The sequence below is a fragment of the Bombina bombina genome, chromosome 3, assembly GCF_027579735.1.
Source record: "Bombina bombina isolate aBomBom1 chromosome 3, aBomBom1.pri, whole genome shotgun sequence".
Classification (NCBI taxonomy): domain Eukaryota; kingdom Metazoa; phylum Chordata; class Amphibia; order Anura; family Bombinatoridae; genus Bombina; species Bombina bombina.
In genome coordinates, this window is record NC_069501.1 from 613,597,363 (window position 1) to 613,622,081 (window position 24,719).

Consider the following 24,719-nt stretch of genomic DNA (forward strand, 5'->3'; position numbering starts at 1 on the left):
TAAAAATACAAAACAAAAAATAGTTAAAATAAAATTTGCTGCCTGTGATGTGATTAAATAGTAGCCACTAGCCAGTTATTAGGTCTTATGGCACACAACATTGTCATTGCAAAAGTTAGTGTAAAAGATACTAACACTCTCAGGCTCTGTAGCTGACCCAGAACATTAGCGAATCTCCAAATCGCTAATGGGAGAAAACATGGAAAAAAGGTGCAGGGTAGCGCTAATGAAAGCACAGAGCTCAATTTATATATGGTATATCTATACTAATAAGGTAATGTGTAAATAATGTTTGTCTAAAAAAGATAACTATGTGAATCTTTAAAAATTTATTATACAATAATCATATAACAATAGTGCCGGCACTGATTAAAACAGTATAATGATAAAGGACATAAAGATAAAATACATAAAAAATGGGTATTAATTTCAAGTAATAATGGCAAGAGATAATAATGGCAAGAGAAAAAGTTAGCTTGCTAAGTATTTTTGGCAGCCTAAACTGCAAATGTGTCCGTATTGGATAATTCACAAATGTTCTCAAATTGGGCACACAATATTACCGTCTCTGCTATGTGTGGAGTTGTCCGTTGTTTTTATTGAGTCCCGTGACTTTGTGCAGAGTGATTCTCCTGGTGTAAGTAGATCAAGTATTATTGTAGAGAGCACGCTGATAATTGTAATCCTTCAGTGCTTGCTGTGAATGATCCTGTAGCGTCCTAGGATAATGGCCACAGTAGCAGATGTAAGGGTAGGTCCTGGGACCGAAGGTATTAGCTGGCTTCTGATGCTTTGTTTGACAGCTGTACCAAACGAGTCCTATTACCCTGACAGTATCAGAGTCGGGAGTGTACTTAAAACCCCAGATATATTGCGGTAATCATAAGGTGGACACAAGCGGTAGGCAGATCATGGGCCGGTTGATTAAGCATATATCAGCCTCTGTGTATTGTGAGAGGGATATTGCACCGTACCTACTGTAACCACTTGAATCAGAGTAAAAGTTAGATGTAGACGAGCAAATCTACGCGTTTCAGCCCGATAGGCCTTTATCAAGATGCTCGTTCTGTGTTAATCCAGGTTTAAATGTCTGTGAGATCCTCCTTATTGGTTGGGAAGTTCCCTCCTTGGTGGGTGTGTTTCCAATTGGATTCGCAGGTGTGTTTGATGTCATTCAAGTTTTGGGAGCTTGTTTTCCAATTTGTATGGGAAAAAAAACGTTTTCTCTTTTTAGACACATTCGTTACAAACCTTACAATAAATGTATGTACATATGTACAGGGAGTCACAATTGAATATGAAGCATAAATGTAAAGTGTACAGATATTCCATATCTATCTCTCATAGGTGTAATATGTATGAACTTAGAAAAACAATCTTAGAAAAACGATCTATGTGATGCCGTATTTTTGCTATGTTGCATGTAATCGTGATCTTCATATATAACCTAGGAAAGTGACAGCAGAAATTTAAGAGAAAATGAAGAGTTCACTTTGACGTATCGAATGAGAAACAATGTTTCGAAATGTGTGAATGCAGAACAATATTTTTGTATGGGAGTACTTTTGTTGAATAAATGAATTTAAAGGAGTTGGTAATATAAGGAAAAAAAGTTAATAATAATAATATAAAATGCTACGTTAAATTGAAATATTAGTTCAAATTTGTGTGATGTTTATTTAAATAATGTTGGAATATGTAGTAGCTCATATAGACATCAAGTACTTTGATATTTATCAAATGGATTTTTTTGTACTAGATGTTAATTGGATTTGCTTAATCTGACTTGTATATGTTACAAAGGAATGTGGGAATAAATAATAAGTAAATGTGAGGTTGGATGCAATATTTAGAAAGCTTATCAGCATTATATGTAGTAACTATTCTAAGTTATCTATTACTACTTTAACTTACTTTAAAGATGTATATCAGTCACAAAAACGTGTGAATATGGAAAAAAGGCAAGCTCATAACGTTTTTTTTAAAAAACTCTAAAGAATTCCCTGAAAGCTTTTAAAGGTATTCCGTATTGTTTTTGATGAGACATATGCTAATATACTTGGATAGATGGCACATATTAGTGTTATGCGAAGTTTTATGATATTAAAGGAAATTTTTTTGTGCATAAAAGAGAATTTTTTTGTGTAATCAACATATTTTAAAAGGGGAAGTGAATTAGTTAGAAGGAATTTTTAACCTTAGTATACGGTGCCAAGATGTTGGAAATTACTCCTTGAGTTTTTGTTTATGAGTTTTTATATAAGTGAATTTAGGTCCAGCTCTGAATTTAAACCGTAAGGGTGTAAGGTATTATAGTGGAATATTAATTCTGCTTCTTTTCTCATAAGTAGTTTGTTCATGTTGCCGCCCCTCTTATTAATAGTCAGCTTTTTTATGCCCCAGAATTTAAAATGTTTAAGGTTTCCCTGATGTATCTCTTTAAAATGTGAATATAGTTTGGTGTCTGAGGCTCCATGTTCAATTTTTAGAAGATGTTCACGTATTCTATCTTTGAGCATTCTACTTGTTTGTCCGAAGTAGGAAAGTGAACAGGAACATTGTATACAATATACAATGTTTCTATCTGTACATCTAATGACTTCTTTGATTTTAGTTGAATATTTGGTAGTGGGGGATTTTAGTTCTTTGAGTTTGGTGCTGTATTGACAAGATTTACAAGATATGCAAGGGTAATATCCACTTAATTCTTTACCTAAAAGATCTCTATCATGTGCTTGTTTGCCCCTTTTAAATTCACTTGGTGAGAGTATCATTTTAATAAAATGATACTCTCACCAAGTGAATTTAAAAGGGGCAAACAAGCACATGATAGAGATCTTTTAGGTAAAGAATTAAGTGGATATTACCCTTGCATATCTTGTAAATCTTGTCAATACAGCACCAAACTCAAAGAACTAAAATCCCCCACTACCAAATATTCAACTAAAATCAAAGAAGTAATTAGATGTACAGATAGAAACATTGTATATTGTATACAATGTTCCTGTTCACTTTCCTACTTCGGACAAACAAGTAGAATGCTCAAAGATAGAATACGTGAACATCTTCTAAAAATTGAACATGGAGCCTCAGACACCAAACTATATTCACATTTTAAAGAGATACATCAGGGAAACCTTAAACATTTTAAATTCTGGGGCATAAAAAAGCTGACTATTAATAAGAGGGGCGGCAACATGAACAAACTACTTATGAGAAAAGAAGCAGAATTAATATTCCACTATAATACCTTACACCCTTACGGTTTAAATTCAGAGCTGGACCTAAATTCACTTATATAAAAACTCATAAACAAAAACTCAAGGAGTAATTTCCAACATCTTGGCACCGTATACTAAGGTTAAAAATTCCTTCTAACTAATTCACTTCCCCTTTTAAAATATGTTGATTACCCAAAAAAATTCTCTTTTATGCACAAAAAAATTTCCTTTAATATCATAAAACTTCACATAACACTAATATGTGCCATCTATCCAAGTATATTAGCATATGTCTCATCAAAAACAATACGGAATACCTTTAAAAGCTTTCAGGGAATTCTTTAGAGTTTTTTAAAAAAACTGTTATGAGCTCGCCTTTTTTCCATATTCACACGTTTTTGTGACTGATATATATCTTTAAAGTAAGTTAAAGTAGTAATAGATAACTTAGAATAGTTACTACATATAATGCTGATAAGCTTTCTAAATATTGCATCCAACCTCACATTTACTTATTATTTATTCCCACATTCCTTTGTAACATATACAAGTTAGATTAAGCAAATCCAATTAACATCTAGTACAAAAAAATCCATTTGATAAATATCAAAGTACTTGATGTCTATATGAGCTACTACATATTCCAACATTATTTAAATAAACATCACACAAATTTGAACTAATATTTCAATTTAACGTAGCATTTTATATTATTATTATTAACTTTTTTTCCTTATATTACTAACTCCTTTAAATTCATTTATTCAACAAAAGTACTCCCATACAAAAATATTGTTCTGCATTCACACATTTCGAAACATTGTTTCTCATTCGATACGTCAAAGTGAACTCTTCATTTTCTCTTAAATTTCTGCTGTCACTTTCCTAGGTTATATATGAAGATCACGATTACATGCAACATAGCAAAAATACGGCATCACATAGATCGTTTTTCTAAGATTGTTTTTCTAAGTTCATACATATTACACCTATGAGAGATAGATATGGAATATCTGTACACTTTACATTTATGCTTCATATTCAATTGTGACTCCCTGTACATATGTACATACATTTATTGTAAGGTTTGTAACGAATGTGTCTAAAAAGAGAAAAAGTTTTTTTCCCATACAAATTGGAAAACAAGCTCCCAAAACTTGAATGACATCAAACACACCTGCGAATCCAATTGGAAACACACCCACCAAGGAGGGAACTTCCCAACCAATAAGGAGGATCTCACAGACATTTAAACCTGGATTAACACAGAACGAGCATCTTGATAAAGGCCTATCGGGCTGAAACGCGTAGATTTGCTCGTCTACATCTAACTTTTACTCTGATTCAAGTGGTTACAGTAGGTACGGTGCAATATCCCTCTCACAATACACAGAGGCTGATATATGCTTAATCAACCGGCCCATGATCTGCCTACCGCTTGTGTCCACCTTATGATTACCGCAATATATCTGGGGTTTTAAGTACACTCCCGACTCTGATACTGTAAGGGTAATAGGACTCGTTTGGTACAGCTGTCAAACAAAGCATCAGAAGCCAGCTAATACCTTCGGTCCCAGGACCTACCCTTACATCTGCTACTGTGGCCATTATCCTAGGACGCTACAGGATCATTCACAGCAAGCACTGAAGGATTACAATTATCAGCGTGCTCTCTACAATAATACTTGCTCTACTTACACCAGGAGAATCACTCTGCACAAAGTCACGGGACTCAATAAAAACAACGGACAACTCCACACATAGCAGAGACGGTAATTTTGTGTGCCCAATTTGAGAACATTTGTGAATTATCCAATACGGACACACAACATTGTCATGTTTTCTTGGACATTCATTCTAACTATGGACAGTGGTATGATTAACAAATGAAGCAGAAATGATTTACTCCTTTCAGAAATGCCGTGCCTTGCTGATATCAAATACATTGTAGGTGCAGTTAAGTTAACCCAGCAGCAGAGGGGACTGCAGTTTTAGCCTTTTTGGCAGCTGTGGGGTTAACTGCATCTATGTATTTGGGCCGTTTCTCAGAGAGCAGGAGATTGTGTGGGAGGTTCCATAATGATTACATACCCTAAGTTTGACTGCAGACGTCCCTAGGGGGAAATATAAGTAAGTGGCGTTCCCTCCTCTCCATTCCTGCATGGGCTCTTCTTTTAGACTTCTAGATCGATCGGCTGGCCGGCTGCTACTCTGAGATCAGAAAGTGAAAGTAAAAGACATTTTACAAATGTGTACTAAAAGCAACCACTAGATGGAGCTGGGTTGCAAGAAATCACATACAAATCAATGCATTACAGCCACTTCTGAGGATTTTTTATATAGCAAAAAATCGCGACACTCGCGGTTTTTATATCACGGCTATTAATCCGTTTTAAATCGCATATGCGATTAATCGTGCAGCTCTAGTATGTGTGTATATGTATATATGTGTGTATATATGTGTGTGTATGTATATGTATGTATATATGTATATATATATATATATATATATATATATATTCTTAAATTTAAATACACACACATATTAGATGTGGGACAAAGCACTCACTGGTTTTGAAATATATTCAAACTTGAGTTTTATTTGCAGTGACGTTTCGGGTGTTCACCCCTTCATCAGACCAACAATAGTGAATAAAGTGACAAACAGTATAAAGGCATTGGGCCCCTCCCACTACCAGTAAAACCGCCAAGGGGTTACTCTGGCAACATACATTCCCAATAATAAAACACCTGTTAAAAAGTAAAACACATACCAAATAAGTACAGTATAGGTGAATCAATATACCCTCTGTATCATATAAAATATATACACACACACATATACAAATATATATATATATATATATATATATATATATATATATATATGTATGTCTGTCAAAATATTGTTATGCTCAATTACATAGATACTAGTGCTTTTAAATAGCAGAAGATTGAGCAGATTATACCCATAATTATACTCGTATAATATATTTATACTATGTAATATAATATTTAATATAATTATATACACATATTATATTTATACTATGTAATATAATAATATTTAATATAATTATACCCCAAAATATTCCAGATCCTACAACCCTTAAACCCTAACAGCAGTTAGTCGGGTGTAAATAAAATTTTTAAATAAAAACAGCACCAAAACACACCATACCTGCGGTAGAAGGGCATGCAGGCAGACTCTGTGTCTTCAGGACACGCAGGCACTCTTCTGCTTCTGTGGAAAGTGCACAACCTTTTATGTGCACTGTTCCACCATAGATGCGCAATGTGCTGGTGACGTCACCACTGCATCCACTTGATCATGGAGGACAGGGAAAGGCTAAGAAAATATATAAAACGATTGTTTATGTTGTCTACATACAATTAAATAAGAAGGTACAGCTCACCCTACTTAATATTTGATTCATAATCGATTTGTAATAGTATCCAGAAAAGTTGATTGGTCCTTTAAGCTGGCAGTGGTCCTTATGTCCCTAGATGTTAGGCAAACAAAAAGAGAAGATAGGTGGACAACTATAGAGCACTCAGGGGAAAAATAATATATGAAATAAATTATGGCAGGGGTAACCACCCACAAAGGAGAATAAATGTGTATAAAACTTAACATTTAATTGTCATAATTAAAAAAAAAAAAAAGTGTGTGTATTACAACTTAGATTAAAATACAAGTATTGAGTGCCAGAAATCGCAGAGAACTGAATAAGAAAAATAGTAACGCTCAACAGGAGGGTACCACACAGACCAATGCAAACAAATATGCTAGTGTGCTGCATAAAGAACCATTACCTAAAAAAGAGGATTGACCTCACAACATATTATACTGATTAAATGCAGCAACAAGGGCAAGTAAGCAAGGGTCTAAGTAGTAACCTCAGCTGGCAATAATGATTGTAAATAGCTCAAAAAGAGCTAAGTAACATACAAAATTAAGGTCTAATAAATGTGATACACTGGACTCAGGAGATACGTCTGATGAGCCTTTGATAAAGCCGTGTAGCGGTGAAATGCGTACATTTTTAAACAGTTTTATACTGGATTTTTGTATCTGTATATGTGCATATTCTTCTTTATAGTAGTGTCTGTTACATGAAGTTTTATGAAAATTGGTGTATACTGTCCCTTTTAAGTATACTTTCTGGCTTCCTCTAATCTGATAAAGCTGGGTAAATTGAGTTTTTCTTCTACTTCAGTAGAAGCAGTATCTCTTTCCTAATTTGGAATTCTACTTAGCCAGGCATAGCAGTACTTGAAGACTCTGACCCAAGCACATCATTTTTGTTGGTTCATTTTAGTACTAAGAATTTTGATAAGATAAGAACATTAGGTTTTTCTGGCACAAATGTGCAGTTTAGATAGGTTAAACATAATAAAAAAAGGCTGCAGTTTGCAAATCAACATACCAGCCATGTTTTATAACTTTATACCACCATGATGTAGCAGAGATCAGTTTTACATTTTAAAGGTCTGAACACAGCAGATTAAATGTTATCAAAGTAGTGAAAGCCATAGTATGTGTGTGTGTGTGTATATATATATATATATATATATATATATATATATATATACATTTACTAACCCTTTTAATGTTTTTCCTAATGATTGCTTGTTTCCAGGAGATTTACTAGTCCTAAATTGCTCCTTTAACTGAAGTATTCTGAAGAGGACAGACCACTTTTGAATTTCTCTTCTTGTGGCAGTAACAGCATGATCTAAATGCCTGATTTAATCCACAGTCTAAAACAAGAGTTGATTTTGCAGCAAACTGTTTCATGTTCTAGCCAATTTAGAAAGGATAATGCCATTGCAACTGCTCTAAGGAATTAATTTTGAAATTCCCTTCATAGTTGTCTAGTTCTGACCACATACTACTTTCAGCCTGCAATTCATATGTGATAGTAGTCTAAAATGAGAATGACATGTGGTACTTGCCATCTGGATGTTTGAAGCAAGGTCTAATTATTAATGCATAATACAATGCAATACGTACTTTAAATTTAAAATGAGTATTAGATTTTTTTTCTGAGAAATTTCAACGTTACTTGCAATTTCCATGCCACTGAATTATGTGGCAGCTATCGGCCAATCGTAAAACACACATGCATATATTCTATCAACTGTTGCACATGATCGGTAAGAGTCACCTGTGGATGTTCAAAAGGTGATCCCCCATGTTGGGGGGGGTGGAGGCGGTCAGGTCCATGGTGACAAATAACATCTACTATAGTGGTCCTCCTATTGAATTCCTGTGTGAATTATTGACTATTTGTCTGGAGAAGAATTATTTTAAATTTGAGGACTGCTACTACCTTCAGGTTGCTGGCACAGCCATGGGGTCTAATGTGGCACCCACTTACGCAAATATCTACATGTTATGGTATGAGCAGGAGCTCATGAAGCCTTTTGAACATCCACAGGTGACTTTTTACACCCGCTACATCGATGATGTTCTCCTGATATGGAGAGGTGATGAAGTGTCTTTGCGTGAGTGGGTGTCGCATTTGAACCTCATGGCCAGCCCTATTCGTTTTAAGCTTGAATTCAGTATAGACAACGTTAATTTTCTGGACCTCAATTTGTTCAAGGTGAATGACTCTGGTGGTTGGCGTTTTGGTACTAAATTGTACTCTAAGCCCACGGATCGCAACTCTTTGTTGCACGCCAGTAGTTTTCACCCTGGACACCAGAAAAAGGGTATTCTCACCTCCCAACTCACTAGGGCGCTGAGAAATAACAGAGAGACACATTCACAAGTTACCCAAGTAAAAGAAATGGGCATTAAATTGAACAAAAGGGGTTATCCCATGACAGACATCTGCGAAATACAGGAGAAATTGTTGTGCACGGACACTTTACGGGACACCAGGGTTCCTAAAAAGGATAAGTCTGAACAACTGAATTTAATTACCACGTACACACCTGGATGTGAACGTCTATCCAATGCAGCACGTCGCCACTGGCCAGTGGTGGGCACAATTCCCATGTTACCCTTTCAGAAGATGACCGCTCCAAGAGTGGTCTACCGCAGAGCAAGGAACCTGAGGGACATCTTGGTTAAAGCAGATCCTGTGAACCACTACAAAAAGGAAACATGGCTCAAGTCATCCAAGAAAGGTTGCTTCCCCTGTGGGAGTTGTACAACATGTAACAGCATGTGCAAAGGGGACACTTTTCAACACCCCCACAAAAACCAACGGTTTAAAATAAACCATTGTCTTAGTTGTACCAGCACCTTTGTGATCTACATGCTGTCTTGCCCATGTTCACTATATATATATATATATATATATATATATATATATATATATATATATATATATATATATATATATATATATATATATATATATATATATATATATAGGAAAAACGATAACCTCCTTCCGCGACAGGATGGCAAATCATCGCCACGCTATTCGTGAAGCCCTGAAAGATGGTGACTCGGACCAACCGGTGGCACGTCACTGTGCAAACTTTAAATAACCGGTGTCAAGCATCAGATCAATGCTGATTGATCATATCCCACCAAATCCAAGAGGTGGTGATAGGGGAAAAAAATTACTCCAATGTGAGAGCAGGTGGATACATAAATTGGGAACTATGACCCCAAAGGGACTCAATACTACTTTGGATTTTAGCCCTTTCTATTAATGCTTACGTTAATGACCACATAAGAGCTTGGGTCTGTGGAAGTTTCACTGTCTGGTTACTACCATACTCCTATGGGTTTGATGGATAGATAGATTGAGTAGCAGCATTGATTTATTGGTGCACATTCTATTATGTTCACTAACTATTTGAGGCAGTTTCTATTTAATAATCATATGACTATGAATTTCCTCTGTATATACTTTTGTCATAGTTTTCTGGTCCATTTTAACATCGCATCTGCGGTTGTGATATATCTTTCAGATTTATATTCCTATTACATAACAGACTTAAGTGAAGTGACTTTGTATTTGTATTATGTTTGTTGTGTGGTATGAAAATCTGATAAGATTACACATCCTTACTGCCTCCGCCGTAGCCACATACTATGGGACACCCAGAGCGGCTCTTGCCTGATTAGGTGGCTGGTTTACGTTGGTTGCCCATAGCAACCGCTGCGCTTCAAGAAACTTTGTTGTTCTGAACATGCGCAGATTGTTCCCTGGTGATCTCTTGGTATCTGGCTCATTCGTCGACGTAATGCCTTGGACGTTGTCATGACAACGCCGTGCTATGCGTCATCACGCTAGGCACGGCTAGCGTGTCAGCGTGACGCAGGGATTAGGTGATTGAACGAGTATGCAATAGGAATGGCGGTAAAGGCTAAGTGGGGATATTCTCTATTCTCTATTTAAGGGGGTTTGTTTTAAATGTATGTTAACTGATCCGGGGTGCTTGGGTGCACTCTGTCCTTGTACTTTTTGTTGTATAACATTGACAAAGGCACAATGCAGTGCCGAAACGTTTGTTTTTTAAACTGATGTAATAAATTCTAGTTTTACTGCAAAGACCAGTGAGCTGCCTGCTTTTTGGAGAGTATATGTGTGTGTGTGTATATATGTGTATATATATATATATATATATATATATATATATATATATATATATATATATATATATATATATATATATATATATATATATATATATTGTATGACTTTCTAAGGATACTATTATTTATTTCTTAAGACATGGTGAGTCCACGGAATAATTTAATTACTGTTGCGAATATCACTCCTGGCCAGCAGGAGGAGGCAAAGAGCACCACAGCAAAGCTGTAAAGTATCACTTCCCTTCCCACAACCCCCAGTCATTCTCTTTGCCTCTAGTGCAAAGAGGAGGTGAAGTAATTAGGTGTCTGATAAAGATTCTTCTATCATTATTTTTGTTGTTTTGAAGCCAGGGCAGGCTTCCATCACAGTCTGGGTCTAGCCGTACTCCATGTTAGTCTCATGTTCAGTAGGGCAGTGGTGGATTTAAAGCAGTTAGGAACTTGTGAGGTGGGCCTTGCTGAGTTTTCCTAACATGTTGCTGCCCGGGTCTAGAAAGCCTGAGTAGGTTTACTCTGTTCTTTCTTTGTTTCACAGGTCTCTGTGAGGAGCAGCATCCTCTCATGCTGGGTGAGCTGTCCTCCTGATGCAGGTAAGTGATTGGTGTTCTATGCTTGAGGGACATGCACTTCTGAAGGATTTATGCTGCATTAATACTTTTTGGCGTGAAGTATCCCTGACTTTGTTATAGTTCTTGTGGGTAGAGGATCCTTAGGGTTAATCTTTTTCTCAACATTTATTCTTTTATATTGTGAAAGTTAATTTTTATGTGGCTATGCTTAGTACAGAGGTAAATTGTTCCTCCTAATAATTTTAATAGCTGAAATAGCACAGTGGGCTAAGGAATAATTATTCCTTGATGGCAATCAGGCTCCTAGCATAGGCATCCGATATATAAGGGTGCACTTTTTAATATCTTTTGTAGAGAGCGGCACATATTTGTTGTTACTTGTCCTAGAGGTACTGACAGTAAAGTGAAGAAGCACTTAAGTTTTTGCTTCTGTCAGCGGGTGTTGAGTTTTCTTTAGGCAGTATGAGACGCGCAATTAAGTTTAGTTGCACGCTTTTTCTATGGGCTATGTTTGTTCCCGCCCTCTTCTTCACTCTGTATGGCGGATAAGCGCCATTTTCTTCCAAACGGAGGGATGTGTTTTCTGAGCAGGGCATGTGACACGCCCCCCTTTTGTTTCTCCGTTAGAACAGAGCTATGTGTCCGTAAATGAGGATGTTTATGCTACGGAGCTGTGCCTTTTATTGTTAAGCTACTGTGTGCTTGGTGACACGGTCCTTCGTGATTTACAATAATCTGGTGGCCTTTAGAAGGCTCTACAGATTTTTACATTATATCTAATGGCGTTTAATCACCAATTCTTTTTCCCTAATATAGTGCTGACACACAGTTTTGTCCACTAATGTTGGTGGTAATACTCTTATTTATAAGTTTTTCTTTCAAACCTATGTTTGGAGACACATTTTTCATGCATCAGTATATATTTCTCCTGGTGTGTCTCATACCAGGATGTGGGTGCCTCAGTGTTTATTAATAGGCTGATTATGCCCTGTAGCACTTTTTGTTTAATTTGTTCCAGACCGTGCTAGATTTTTCACAGGAATAGGAGTAGTCAGGGTTTCCTTTTTCCACTTCTCCTGTCTTTAAAAAGATGTTTCCGGTCGCTGTCTCCATTAAATATCAGGGCGCACGGTGCCTTAAGTAGTAGGGCATTTCTACTCTGGCTTAGAGAACGATTCCTAGAGAGTATAGCTGTTCTTTTTAGGATCAATGGAGGCTTACATAGAAGTTTGCATTGCCATTGCGTCAAGTGCGGCATCTTATTGGCGCAATGCCTTGTCTAATCCAATTAGGGAAGATCCTGTACAGAATTAAGGCTCCTAAGATAGCCAATTCTTTATATTCTGACGCTACCATGCAAGTTTTCAGCCGGGATCCATGATATCTAGATCGCTGTACTAGCCCGCGGGGCGTGGTGGACAGAGCTTTTTCCTCTATGTCCAAGTTTCTGGTGCTTCTGTACAAGGGTAAAACCTTGTTTGGTCCTGATCTGACAGGGAAAATTCTGTTATTACATGTGGAAAAGGGTCTTTTCTACCACAGTCCAAGTGGGGGGTTGAATCTCTCTGTTGGTCTCAAACATGGATACGAGATATCCCAGATAGGCCGAGGACATAGTTCTTCAGGGTTACTTCTTAGTAGTTATTCCTTTCCTCCCTGAGGCAGTTTCCTCTTCTCAATTTTATCTGCAGGCCAGATAACTATGAGGCATTTTGTAGGCGTTTGGGTCTTCTCTTCCCCATGAATAGTTCTAGTTCCTGTAAGGGAACAGGGGTCTGAATTTTCTTTATTCCTGATTGTGGTTTCCGAAAAGGAGGGAACTTTTTGCAATTTGTAGAGCTTCCAGTTGGCCTCGCCACAGCTCCCAGAATTTTCTCAAAGATCCTGGGAGCTCTATTGGCAGTATTTGGTCCATGGGAATTGCAGTGGCACCCTATCTGGATGACATTCTGGTTCAGGCACCATCCTTGGAACTAGCAGAATCTCATACAAAGATCTTGTTGTCTTTTCTTCGTTCCCACGGTTGGAAGGTCAATTTGGAGAAAAGTTCTCTTGTTCCGTCTACAAGAGTGATCTTTATAGGAACCATTATAGATTCCCTATCAATGGAAATATTTCTGACGTAGGTCAGAAGAGCCAAGGTTTTCTCCGCTTGCCTGTCTCTACAGTCTGCAGCACGGCCATCAGTGGCCCAATGTATGGTGGTAATTGGTTTGATGGTGGCTTCCATGGACATAGTTCCCTTTTCTCTGTTCCATTTGAGTTCTCTACAGCTATACAGGCTCGCTCAATGGAACAGGGATTATACAGACCTATCTCAGAGGATAGTTATGGATCAATCAACAAGAGACTCCCTACCGTGGTGGCTGTCTCAAGAACATCTGTCCCAGAGGACATGCTTGCAGAGACATTCTGGGGTTATTGTGACCACGGACGCCAGTCTGATGGGTTGGGAAGCAGTCTGGGACTCGTTGAAGGCGCAGGGACTTTGGTCTCAGGAGGAAACTGCTCTCCCCATAAACATTTTGGAGTTGAGAGCGATCTTCAATGCCTCGAAGGCTTGACCTCAACTGGCTCTAGCCCGGTTTATCAGGTTCCAGTTGGACATAACCTCAGTGGCTTAGATCAACCACCAGTGGGGAACTCGGAGTTCCTTGGCCATGAAGAAGGTGGCGAGGATCATTCAGTGGGCGGAGATCCACAATTGCTGTCTATCTGCCCTCCACATCCCAGGAGTGGGCAATTGGGAAGGGGATTTCCTGAGCAGACCGACTTTCCATCCCGGGGAGTGGGAACTCCATCCGGAAGTGTTCTCCAGGTTAACAATCAAATGGGAGTTACTGGCATTAGATCTGATGGCGTCTCGTCGGAACACCAAGCTCCCAAAGTACGGTCAGAGGTCGAGTGATCATCAGGCCTTTTTGATAGATGCTTTGGCAGTTCCTTGGAGCTTCAGAATGGCATATCTCTTTCCTCCGTTTGCTCTCCTTCCACGAGTCATCGCTCGGATCAAGCAGGAGAGAGCTTTGATGATTCCAATAGCTCCTGCGTGACCTTGCAGGATCTGGTATGCAGATCTAGTAGAAATATCTCTAGCTTTCTCTGAAGCTGACTGTTTGGGGATGGAACGCTTGATTTTCCTAAGCATATTTTTCCGAATCGGTCATTGAAACTATGATTCAGGCTCGTAAGCCTGTCAACGAAGAGATATGGCGTAAATATCTTTATTGGTGTGAGTCTAAAGGATATTCTTGGTGTTGAGTCAGGATTCCAAGAATCTTATCTTTTCTCCAGGAAGGCCTGGAGAAGGGGTTGTCCATCAGTACCCTCGTGGTCAAATTTCTGCTCTATCTAATTTGTTGCACAACCGTCTGGCGGACGTGCCAGATGTAAATTCCTTTTCTCAGACCCTGGTTAAAATCAGGCCTGTGTTTTAACCTGTTGTTCCACCTTGGAAAGTTTTCAAACAGACTCAGTTTGAGCCTATGCATTCCAAAGATATTAAGTTATTATCTTGGAAGGTTTCTTTTCCTCTGTTTGGATGTTTTGTGATCTCTCAGCTTTGTGGATTATCTCAGCCGTCAGACTTTACATCCTGGGGAGTGGTTCCTCCATCCAGATGTGTTTTCTCAGATTGTTCAGATATGGGGTCTTCTACAGATAGATCTGATGGCATCTCATCTAAACAAGAGACTTCCCAGATGCCTGTCTAGGTTCAGGGATTTTCAGGCAGAAGCAGTGGGTGCGCTGACACTTCCTTGGTATTATCAATCTGCTTATATTTTTCCGCCTCTAGTTCTTCTTTCAAGAGTGATCTCCAGAATCATCATGGAACAATCATTTGTGTTGCTGGTGGCTCCAGCATGATCTCACAGGTTTTGATATGCGGGTCTTGTTCAGATGTGCAGCTGCCAACCTTGGCCACTTCTGTTAAAGGGACAGTCTACACCAGAATTGTTATTGTTTTAAAAGATAGATAATCCCTTTATTACCCATTTCCCAGTTTTGCATAACCAACACAGTTATAATAATATACTTTTAACCTCTGTGATTATCTTGTATCTAGGCCTCTGCAAACTTCCCATTTTTTCAGTTCTTTTGACAGACTTGCAGTCTAGCCAATCAGTGCCTGCTCCCAGATTACCTCACGTGCACGAGCACAGTGTTATCTATATGAAATATGTGAACTAACACCCTCTAGTGGTGAAAAACTGTTAAAATGCAATCTGAAAGAGGTGGGCTTCAAGGTCTAAGAAATTAGCATATGAACCTCCTAGGTTAAGCTTTCAACTAAGAATACCAAGAGAACAAAGCAAAATTGGTGATAAAAGTAAATTGGAAAATTGTTTAAAATTACATGCTCTATCTGAATCATGAAAGTTTATTTTAGCCTAGACTGTCCCTTTAAGGCCGGACCTACTGTCTCAAGGTCCGTTTTTTCCATCAGATTTTCAAATCATTAAATTTGAAGGTATGGAAATTGATCGCTTAGTGCTAAGTCATAGAGGTTTCTCTGACTCAGTGATTAATACTATGTTACAAGCTCGTAAATCTGTCTCTTGAAAGATTTATTATGGAGTTTGCAAGATTTACATTTCATGGTGTTCTCATTAATTCTCTTGGAATTCTTTTAGAGTTGCAAGAATTTTACAATTTCTTCAGGATGGTTTGGATAAGGTTTTGTCTGCAAGTTCCTTGAAGGGACAAATCTCTGCTCTTTCTGTTTTATTCACAGAAAGATTGCTAAACTCCTTGATATTCACTGTTTTTACAGGCTTTAGTTCGTATTTAAGCCTGTCATTAAATCAATCTCTCCTCCTTGGAGTTTTAATTTGATTTGGAAGGCTTTACAGGCTCCTCCATATTGAGCCTATGCATTCTTTGGTCATTTAACTACTTTCTTGGAAAGTATTTTTCCTTTTGGCCATCTCTTCTGCTAGAAGAGTTTCTGAGCTATCTGCTCTTTCTTGTGAATCTCCTTTTCTGATTTGTCATCAGGATAAGGGGGTTTTGCGGACTTCATTTAAATTTTTTCCTAAGGTTGTGAATTGTAACAACATTAGTAGAGAAATTGTTGTCCCTTCCTTGTGTCCTAATCCTAAGAATTCTTTGGAAAGATCCTTCCATTCTTTGGATGTGGTGAGCGCTTTGAAATACTATATTGTGGCTACTAAAGATTTCAGGAAGACTTCTGCCATTTCCTTGGTTTCTTGGTTAAAGCTTTTGATTCTTCAAGCTTATTGGAGTCGGGTTAAGCCCCGCCTCAGAGAATTACAACTCATTCTACTAGATCAGTCTCCACTTTGTGGGCTTTTAAGAATGAAGCTTCAGTTGATCAAATTTGCAAGTGGCAACTTGGTCGTCTTTACATACATTTACTAAATTCTACCGTTTTTATGTATTTGCTTCTTTAGAAGCAGTTTTTGGTAGAAAAATTCCTCAGGCAGCTGTTTCAGTTTGATTCTTCAGCTGATGTTTTAAGTCTTTCTTTTCTTTATGAGAATAACATATATTTTGGGTTGTGGATTAATTTTTCAGCATATGACTGTTTATTTTTATCCCTCCCTCTCTAGTGACTCTTGCGTGGAGTTCCACATCTTGGGTATTTTATATCCCATACGTCACTAGCTCATGGACTGTTGCCAATTACACGAAAGAAAACCTAATTTATGTAAGAACTTACCTGATAAATTCATTTCTTTCATATTGGCAAGAGTCCATAAGGCCCACCCTTTTTTATGGTGGTTATGATTTTTTGTATAAATAACAATTATTTCCAGATTCCTTTGTTGATGCTTCTTACTCCTTTCTTTATCACCCCACTACTTGGCTATTCGTTAAACTGAATTGTGGGTATGGTGAGGGGGTGTATTTATAGGCATTTTGAGGTTTGGGAAACTTTGCCCCTCCTGGTAGGATTGTATATCCCATACGTCACTAGCTCATTGTCAGGTTTTTTTCCCTGTTGTGTTTGCCATGTGCTGCTGGCAGCCATTTTACTCACCTCTCTTCCTGACTATGGTGCATTGTGGGGGATGCTGCTCATTTCCTGCACTTCCTTTTATGGCCAGACTGGTGTGCATCATCCATGAGAGACAGGGTGCACTCTCAGAATTGTTATGTCATCACTTATTATTTAAAGGGCCTCTGTTCAGTATGCTTTGCCTTTGCGTTGTCTCAGACCTGTTTGTGAGAGTTCCTGTGTATTACCTGGCTGCCTGACGTCCTTCCTGGTTCATGATCCCTGGCTTGTTCCCGACTGCTGTTTTTTTTGTTCCTGATTCCGACTCGTCTGACTATTCGCTTTGGATCCTGACTCGGCTCGTCTGACTACCAGCTCTGGTTTTGACTCCTGGCTTGTTATTTAACTTGTGGACATTTTATTATTTTTTGCTATTAAATAAGATGATTATTTTTGCACTTCTCGTCTGTCTGATTCCTGGCACCCTGACATTACGCAAAGGCCATGAATCCTGATGGTGCTAATAATCCACCTTTACCTTCCATCATTTCCAGGATGGATGAACAGGATCACCGCTTGGATCAATTTGCACTAGCCCTGCAAACCCTGCTGACTCGCACTGCACATTTGGACCAAAGTGTCCCGCAAGTTATGGCGGCTCCTGTTTCCGCTGCTGCACCTATGCATACGAGGAGCATGTCCGGTTCTGCACCTCTACCTCAGCGATATGGAGGCGGTCCTATTCAGTGCGGAGGGTTTTTGAACCAGGTGGGCATTTACTTTGAGATGTTACCTCAGGCATTTCCCTCTGACAGAGCTAAGGTGGGATTTCTCATCTCATTACTCTCTGATACAGCTCTTGCCTGGGCTAATCCCTTGTGGGAGAGTAATAAACCTGTGATTTCAAATTAGCCTGATTTTGTGGCCTCCTTTCGAAGGGTATTTGATGTTCCGGCTCGCTCCTCCTCTGCTGCTAAACGACTCATGTCCATTCAGCAAGGTACAAGATCTGTTGCTCAGTATGCTATTGAGTTCCGTACGCTTGACACAGAGGTAGGTTGGAACAATGAAGCCCTTGTTACCGCCTTCTTTCATGGGCTTTCTGATGCGATTTAAAGACGAAGTTGCTGCCAGAGATTTACCAGAGGATCTCGAGGCATTGGTGTCTTTTTCGATCCTAATTGACATCAGACTCGGAGAAAGGCCCTCTTTCAAGGAACGCTTGCGGAAGCCTCCTGTTCCGTTGTCTCCTACGTGTTCGTTCCCACCCATGCCTCCCTCTCCTCCCATGCCTCCTGGTCCCGAGTCACCAGGTACTGCTGAGCCGATGCAGCTGGGATTCACGCGTCTCTCCACAAAGGGGCTCTGCCTCTATTTTGGGTTCAAATATAACAAATAATATATATAGTTGGAAGGACTGACCTGCTATTTTGGAGTTATCCACAAATCTTTTAAAAAAAGCCTTTGAACAGGAAGGATTACCACACTCTGCTTACCTGGTGTACTAAAGAGCAGAGGACAACTTGGAGGAGTTAGTGAAGATATACTTGCGTAAGTATTAGTCACCCCTGGAATCCAGAAACCAGATGACGTCACTAACTGAGTTCGAGATCCGCAGTGAGTCGGAAGGTCGAGTAAGGCTGATAGCTAACATAGCTAACACGGAGACACGGGAAGGAGGTAAGACAGCCTCATTGTGTCACCTAGGGATCGAGATTACATTTACCGCTTGTACGGACATACGCTAAAAGGTGAGAGAACCTTCCTATACCACACAGAAATTGTGAACAGTGTCAGGGATAACGCTGACAGCTGAAAGCGGTTAATCCACTTTGGAGCACCTTATAAGACTGTCAGCCCTGATATAACGGGTTTGTGTTGGGAATTTCCTAAAATTATAAACTTAGATTTATAATCAAAAGGATACATTACATTGGGGAATTATTCTATTTTTAAATCAAGCACAAGACATTATTGAACTTTGAGAAAATTGGATACTAATATTTGTACTAAGATTTTTGAGACATTTTATGTGTTTAACATTGTGATTTTAAGTGCACAGTATATATGGAAGTGTGAGTGTTGAATGATCAACTATAGTTGAAAGTGAATGTGTGTTTTTTTTTATTATATTACAGTTTTATACTATAATTTCAAAATAAATTTTGGAAATATCAAAACGGCTGAAATAGCATTTTTTTAACGGTTGATATATATAGTCTCACACATATGTACAATTCCTACCGCTCTAAGCGCCAAATATATATATATATATATATATATATATATATATATATATATATATATATATATATATATATATATATATATATATATATATATATATATATATATATATATTTGTTATATTTGAATTTCAAACTATCCAGGAAGGGGATAGTTAATTTAGTTAGGCTGAGTAGGATAGATTTAGCGCTTCACCCAATTAACTGTTGACACACTATTGTGGGTTACAGGGTCACCTTTTGAAGTCTTGTCCTACACGTCCGGGAAACACTCACACCTAAGGTCCTGTAGGGGGCAGACCTTGGGTGGTTTATCCTCGTCCCTGGAACCACTTAAGGAGAAAACTTTGGTCACGGTTGTCCTTTCCTGGGTGGACTCCTCCATAGTCACTCAGGCTCTTGTTGACTCCGGTGCTGCGGGCTATTTCATTGACAGTGCTTTTGTATCAAAGCACTCCATTACTGTTTTTGCCTCGGTTCGTTCCGCTTACTATTGATGCCATTGATGGCAGGCCCCTTTAGCCCGCACTCGTTACTCACGAAACTGCTCCGTTGTCCATGGTTCCACGTGATAAACTCTCTGCATTTTCCGGTTGTTCTGGGTTATCCCTGGCTCCAAAATCACAATCCCAGTCTCGACTGGCGCAGATCCGAAATTTTTTCGTAGTCCCCGCAATGTATTTCCACTTGTCTTCGGAAACCAGTTAGTCTTGTGCACTTCTTGGGTATCTCAATTGCCAGAGGAGTACCGAGAGTTCCTAGACGTGTTTGACAAGGTGCGTGCCGGTACGTTGCCTCCTCACCGGTCTTACGATTGTGCCATAGACCTGCAACCCGGAGCCATTCCTCCTCGGGGCCCGGTGTACCCTCTGTCTGTTGCAGAGAATTGTGCTATGGAGGAGTATGTTGCCGATGCTCTGTCGCGGGGGATCATCCACAAATCTTGCTCTCCTGCAGGGGCTGGCTTCTTCTTTGTGAAGAAAAAGGGTGGCGAGTTAAGACCAAGTATCGATTATAGGAGTCTTAATCGTCTTACCATTAAGAATGCTTACCCTATTCCGCTTATTACGGAACTCTTTGACCGCCTCAAGGGAGCTACGGTCTTTACTAAACTTGATTTGAGAGGAGCGTACAATGTCGTTAGGATTAAGGAGGGCCACGAATGGAAAACGGCATTTAACACCAGGAGCGGGCATTATTAGTATTATGTAATGCCCTTTGGCCTATGTAATGCTCCTGCTGTTTTTCAGGAATTTATTAATGATGTCCTACGAGATATGTTGCAACAGTGTGGTGTACTTGGACGACATCCTCCTACACTCACCCACACTTGAGGCTCATCGTTCTGATGTTACACGGGTTCTTCAGAGACTACGTGAGAACTGCCTGTTTTGTAAACTCGAGAAATGTGAGTTACATCAGACTCGAGTAACCTTCCAAGGTTATGTTATCTCCATCGCAGGGTTCTCCATGGATCCTGACAAGTTATCTGCAGTTCTGCAGTGGCCTCGCCCAGTTGGTCTTCGGTCTATTCAACGTTTTTTGGGGTTCGTCAATTACTATAGCAAGTTTATTAAAAACTTTTCTTCCTTGGTTAAACCTATCACAGACATGACTGTAAAGAGAATGATCCACTCCATTGGTCACCTACTGCCATTAAGGCCTTTGATAGTCTTAAGACTGCCTTTGCTGCCGCTCCAGTTTTGACTCATCCTAACCCTGTCCTGCCTTTCGTTCTTGAGTCGATGCGTCTGAGACTGGAGTAGGTGCCCTCTTGTCTCAACGTCCTACGCCTGGCGGTTCCTTGCATCCGTGTGGTTTCTTCTTTAAGAAATTGTCTCCAGCAGAGTGGAATTATGAAATTGGCGACAGGGAATTACTGGTCATAATTTTGGCACTTAAGGAATGGAGGCATCTTCTTGAGGGTACTAGCGTGCCAGTGCTCATTCTTACTGACCACAAGAATTTAACTTATCTATCTGAAGCAAAACGTTTGTCGCCCCGACAGGCCAGATGGGCGCTATTTTTGTCTGTTTAATTATGTGGTCTCCTACCTGCCTGGTAGTAAGAATGTTAGGGCTGATGCCCTCTATCGACAATTTTTGCCTCTGTCCAAGGAGGAGTCTGTACCTACTCCTGTTATACCTCCTGACCATATTTTGGCTACCATACGTACTAATTTGACTTCTCCCTTGTGGGAGGAGATCCTGGCTGCACAAACCAATGCACCTCCTGAGAAACCTAGTTGTAAGTGTTTTGTTCCTGAGAATCTTCGAACTAAACTTTTGCACACTTACCACTATCCTAAAGCTGCAGGTCACCCAGGCAAGAACCAAATGATTTGGTCTGTCACTCGAGAATTCTGGTGGCCAGGTCTTCGTTCTGATGTTGCGTTTTTTTGCCGCCTGCTCAGTTTGTGCACAGAGTAAGACTCCTCAACGTATTCCTCTGGGTCTTCTTCAACCTATTGCTAATGGTGAGCGTCCTTGGACACATCTTTCCATGGACTTCATTGTCGAGCTCCCTGTTTCCAATGGCAATACTGTTATCTTTATGGTGGTTGACCGTTTTTCTAAAATTTTACATTGCATTCCCTTGATGAAGCTGCCTACTGCTCAGGAGCTTGCTTCAATTTTTGCCCGGGAGGTCTTCTGTTTACATGGGTTACCCCAGGAGATAGTGTCGGACCGGGGTAGCCAGATTTTGGCGTCCCTTTTGTGCTCAAATGGGGATCCAGCTTTCCTTCTCCTCGGCATATCACCCTCAATCCAATGGGGCTGCGGAACGATCTAATCAAGATCTAAACAGTTCCTTCGTTGCTATGTCTCAGATCACCACAATAATTTGTCTGAGCTGTTACCTTGGGCAGAGTTTGCTCGTAATAGTGCTATTAATTCTTCCTCCAAGTTATCCCTGTTCATGGCGAATTATGGATTTCAAACATCCTTATTGACCAATTCATTCATGTCTCAGGATATTCCAGCTTTGGAGGAGCATCTCCGGTAACTACGTTCCACGTGGGTGCAGATTCAGGATTGCTTTCATCGTTCTATGCAGCTCCAAAAGTTCCAGGCTGATTGTAGGCGTCTGCCCGCATCTTCCTACCAGGTTGATGAGAGAGTTTGGCTGTTCTCCCGCAACTTGATCCTTCGTGTGCCTTCCAATAAATTGGCTCCCAGTTATGTTGGTCCTTTTCGAATACTCCGATGGATTAATCCTGTGGCCTACGCTCTTGACCTTCCTCCTGCTATGCGCATCTCTGTTTTTCATGTCTCCCTCTTGAAACCATTGGTTTGTAATTGGCTTACCACTGTGTTGCATCGTCCCCGTCCTATCTTTGTTGACAACCATGAGGAGTATGAGGTCAGCAGCATTATTAACTCTCGTATATCCAGGGGCCGTGTACAGTATTTGGTTCACTGGAGGGGCTACGGTCCAGAGGAACGTTCTTGGGTTCCCTCCTCTGATGTTCATGCTACCGCCCTCCTCCGTGCCTTCCATGCCTGTTTCCCCAATAAGCCTTTTGTCCTCCCGCGGGTTAGGGGTCATTGAGGGGAGGGTACTGTCAGGGTTTTTTCCCTGTTGTGTTTGCCATGTGCTGCTGGCAGCCATTTTACTCAGCTCTCTTCCTGACTATGGTGCATTGTGGGGGATGCTGCTCATTTCCTGCACTTCCTTTTATGGCCAGACTGGTGTGCATCATCCATGTGAGATAGGATGCAGTCTCAGAATTGTGATGTTATCACTTATTATTTAAAGGGCCTCTGTTCAGTATGCTTTGCCTTTGCGTTGTCTCAGACCTGTTTGTGAGAGTTCCTGTGTATTACCTGGCTGCCTGACGTCCTTCCTGGTTCATGATCCCTGGCTTGTTCCTGACTCTGCTGTTTTCTTTTTTCCTGATTCCGGCTCGTCTGACTATTCGCTTTGGCTCCTGACTCTGCTTGTCTGGCTACCAGCTCTGGTTTTGACTCCTGGCTTGTTATTTGACTTGTGGACTTTTTATTATTTTTTGCTATTAATAAAGGTGTGATTATTTTTGCACTTCTCGTCTCAATCTGATTCCTGGCACCCCGACACTCATGGACTCTTGCCAATATGAAAGAATTGAATTTATCAGGTAAGTCCTTACATAAATTATGTTTTTGTTTTAGTAGACAATCCAAAGTATTGAACCAGGGCCATTTTGGTATATTTCATGCCACCATTTCACCGCCAAATGCGATCAAATAAAAAAAATTGTTCACTTTTTCACAAACTTGGTTTCTCACTGAAATTATTTACAAATAGCTTGTGCAATTATAGCACAAATGGTTGTAAATGATTCTCTGGGATCCCTTTTATTCAGAAATAGCAGACATTTATGGCTGGCGTTGCTTTTTGGTAATTAGAAGGCTGCTAAATGCCGCTGCGCACCACACTTGTATTATGCCCAGCAGTGAAGGGGTTAATTGGGTAGCTTGTAGAGGTCATTTTAACTTTTGTGTAGAGATCAGCCTCCCACCTGACACATCCCACCCCTGACCCCCCTCAAACAGCTCTCTTCTCTCCCCCACCCCACAATGGTCACCCCTATCTTAAGTACTGGCAGAAAGGTGATCAGGGGGCTCTCAGAAGATGCTTAGATACAAGGAAATCGGAGGTAAAAAGTATATTAATATAACTGTATTGGTTATGCAAAGCTGGGGAATGGATAATAAAGGGAAGATCTATCTTTTTAAACAATAACATTTTTGGAGTAGACTGTCTCTTTAAGGCTATAATGGAAACCGTAATATAGCATTTTGCTTGTTAAAAGGGTACTGCAAAAATGCTCAGTTCTCTTTAATTTTTTTTGGGGGGGGGTTATTTGTATACTCAAATACTTACACACATAAAGAAAAAATATTAAGGTTTACCAGTCGAGGAAAAGTTTAATATCCCTCTACACATTAGATATATAGAGGAAAACAATTGAATTCCTGTCTTTTTTCCCCTGCAGTATCTTACTATATATGAAGGTATAGTGAATGTGACACACACAGATATATGGCTGTTACCTTTTTTTCCTTTTATTTTATAAAAAGTCTGCAAAGAGCAGCTGCAGCAGTTCCTTTTTTCTGGTATTTGATTTAATAATCACAGAATGTTTCGAACACTATATAAATGTTAATAAGT

The 24,719-nt window shown here is 39.5% G+C and overlaps 1 protein-coding gene across 2 annotated transcripts in view; it reads left to right on the plus strand.

Moving 5' to 3' along the window:
- The window catches only part of NFYC (nuclear transcription factor Y subunit gamma), a 299,824-nt gene that overhangs the window by 13,598 nt on the left and 261,507 nt on the right, over window positions 1-24,719 (plus strand). The window contains exon 1 of one of the 2 annotated variants that reach the window (XM_053707224.1): window positions 24,146-24,204. The exons of the other annotated variant lie outside the window; for it this stretch is intronic. The gene's annotated coding sequence lies outside the window, so the exon portion shown is untranslated. Of the gene's footprint in view, window positions 1-24,145; window positions 24,205-24,719 lie in introns of those variants that run through there. 2 annotated transcript variants of the gene reach the window in all.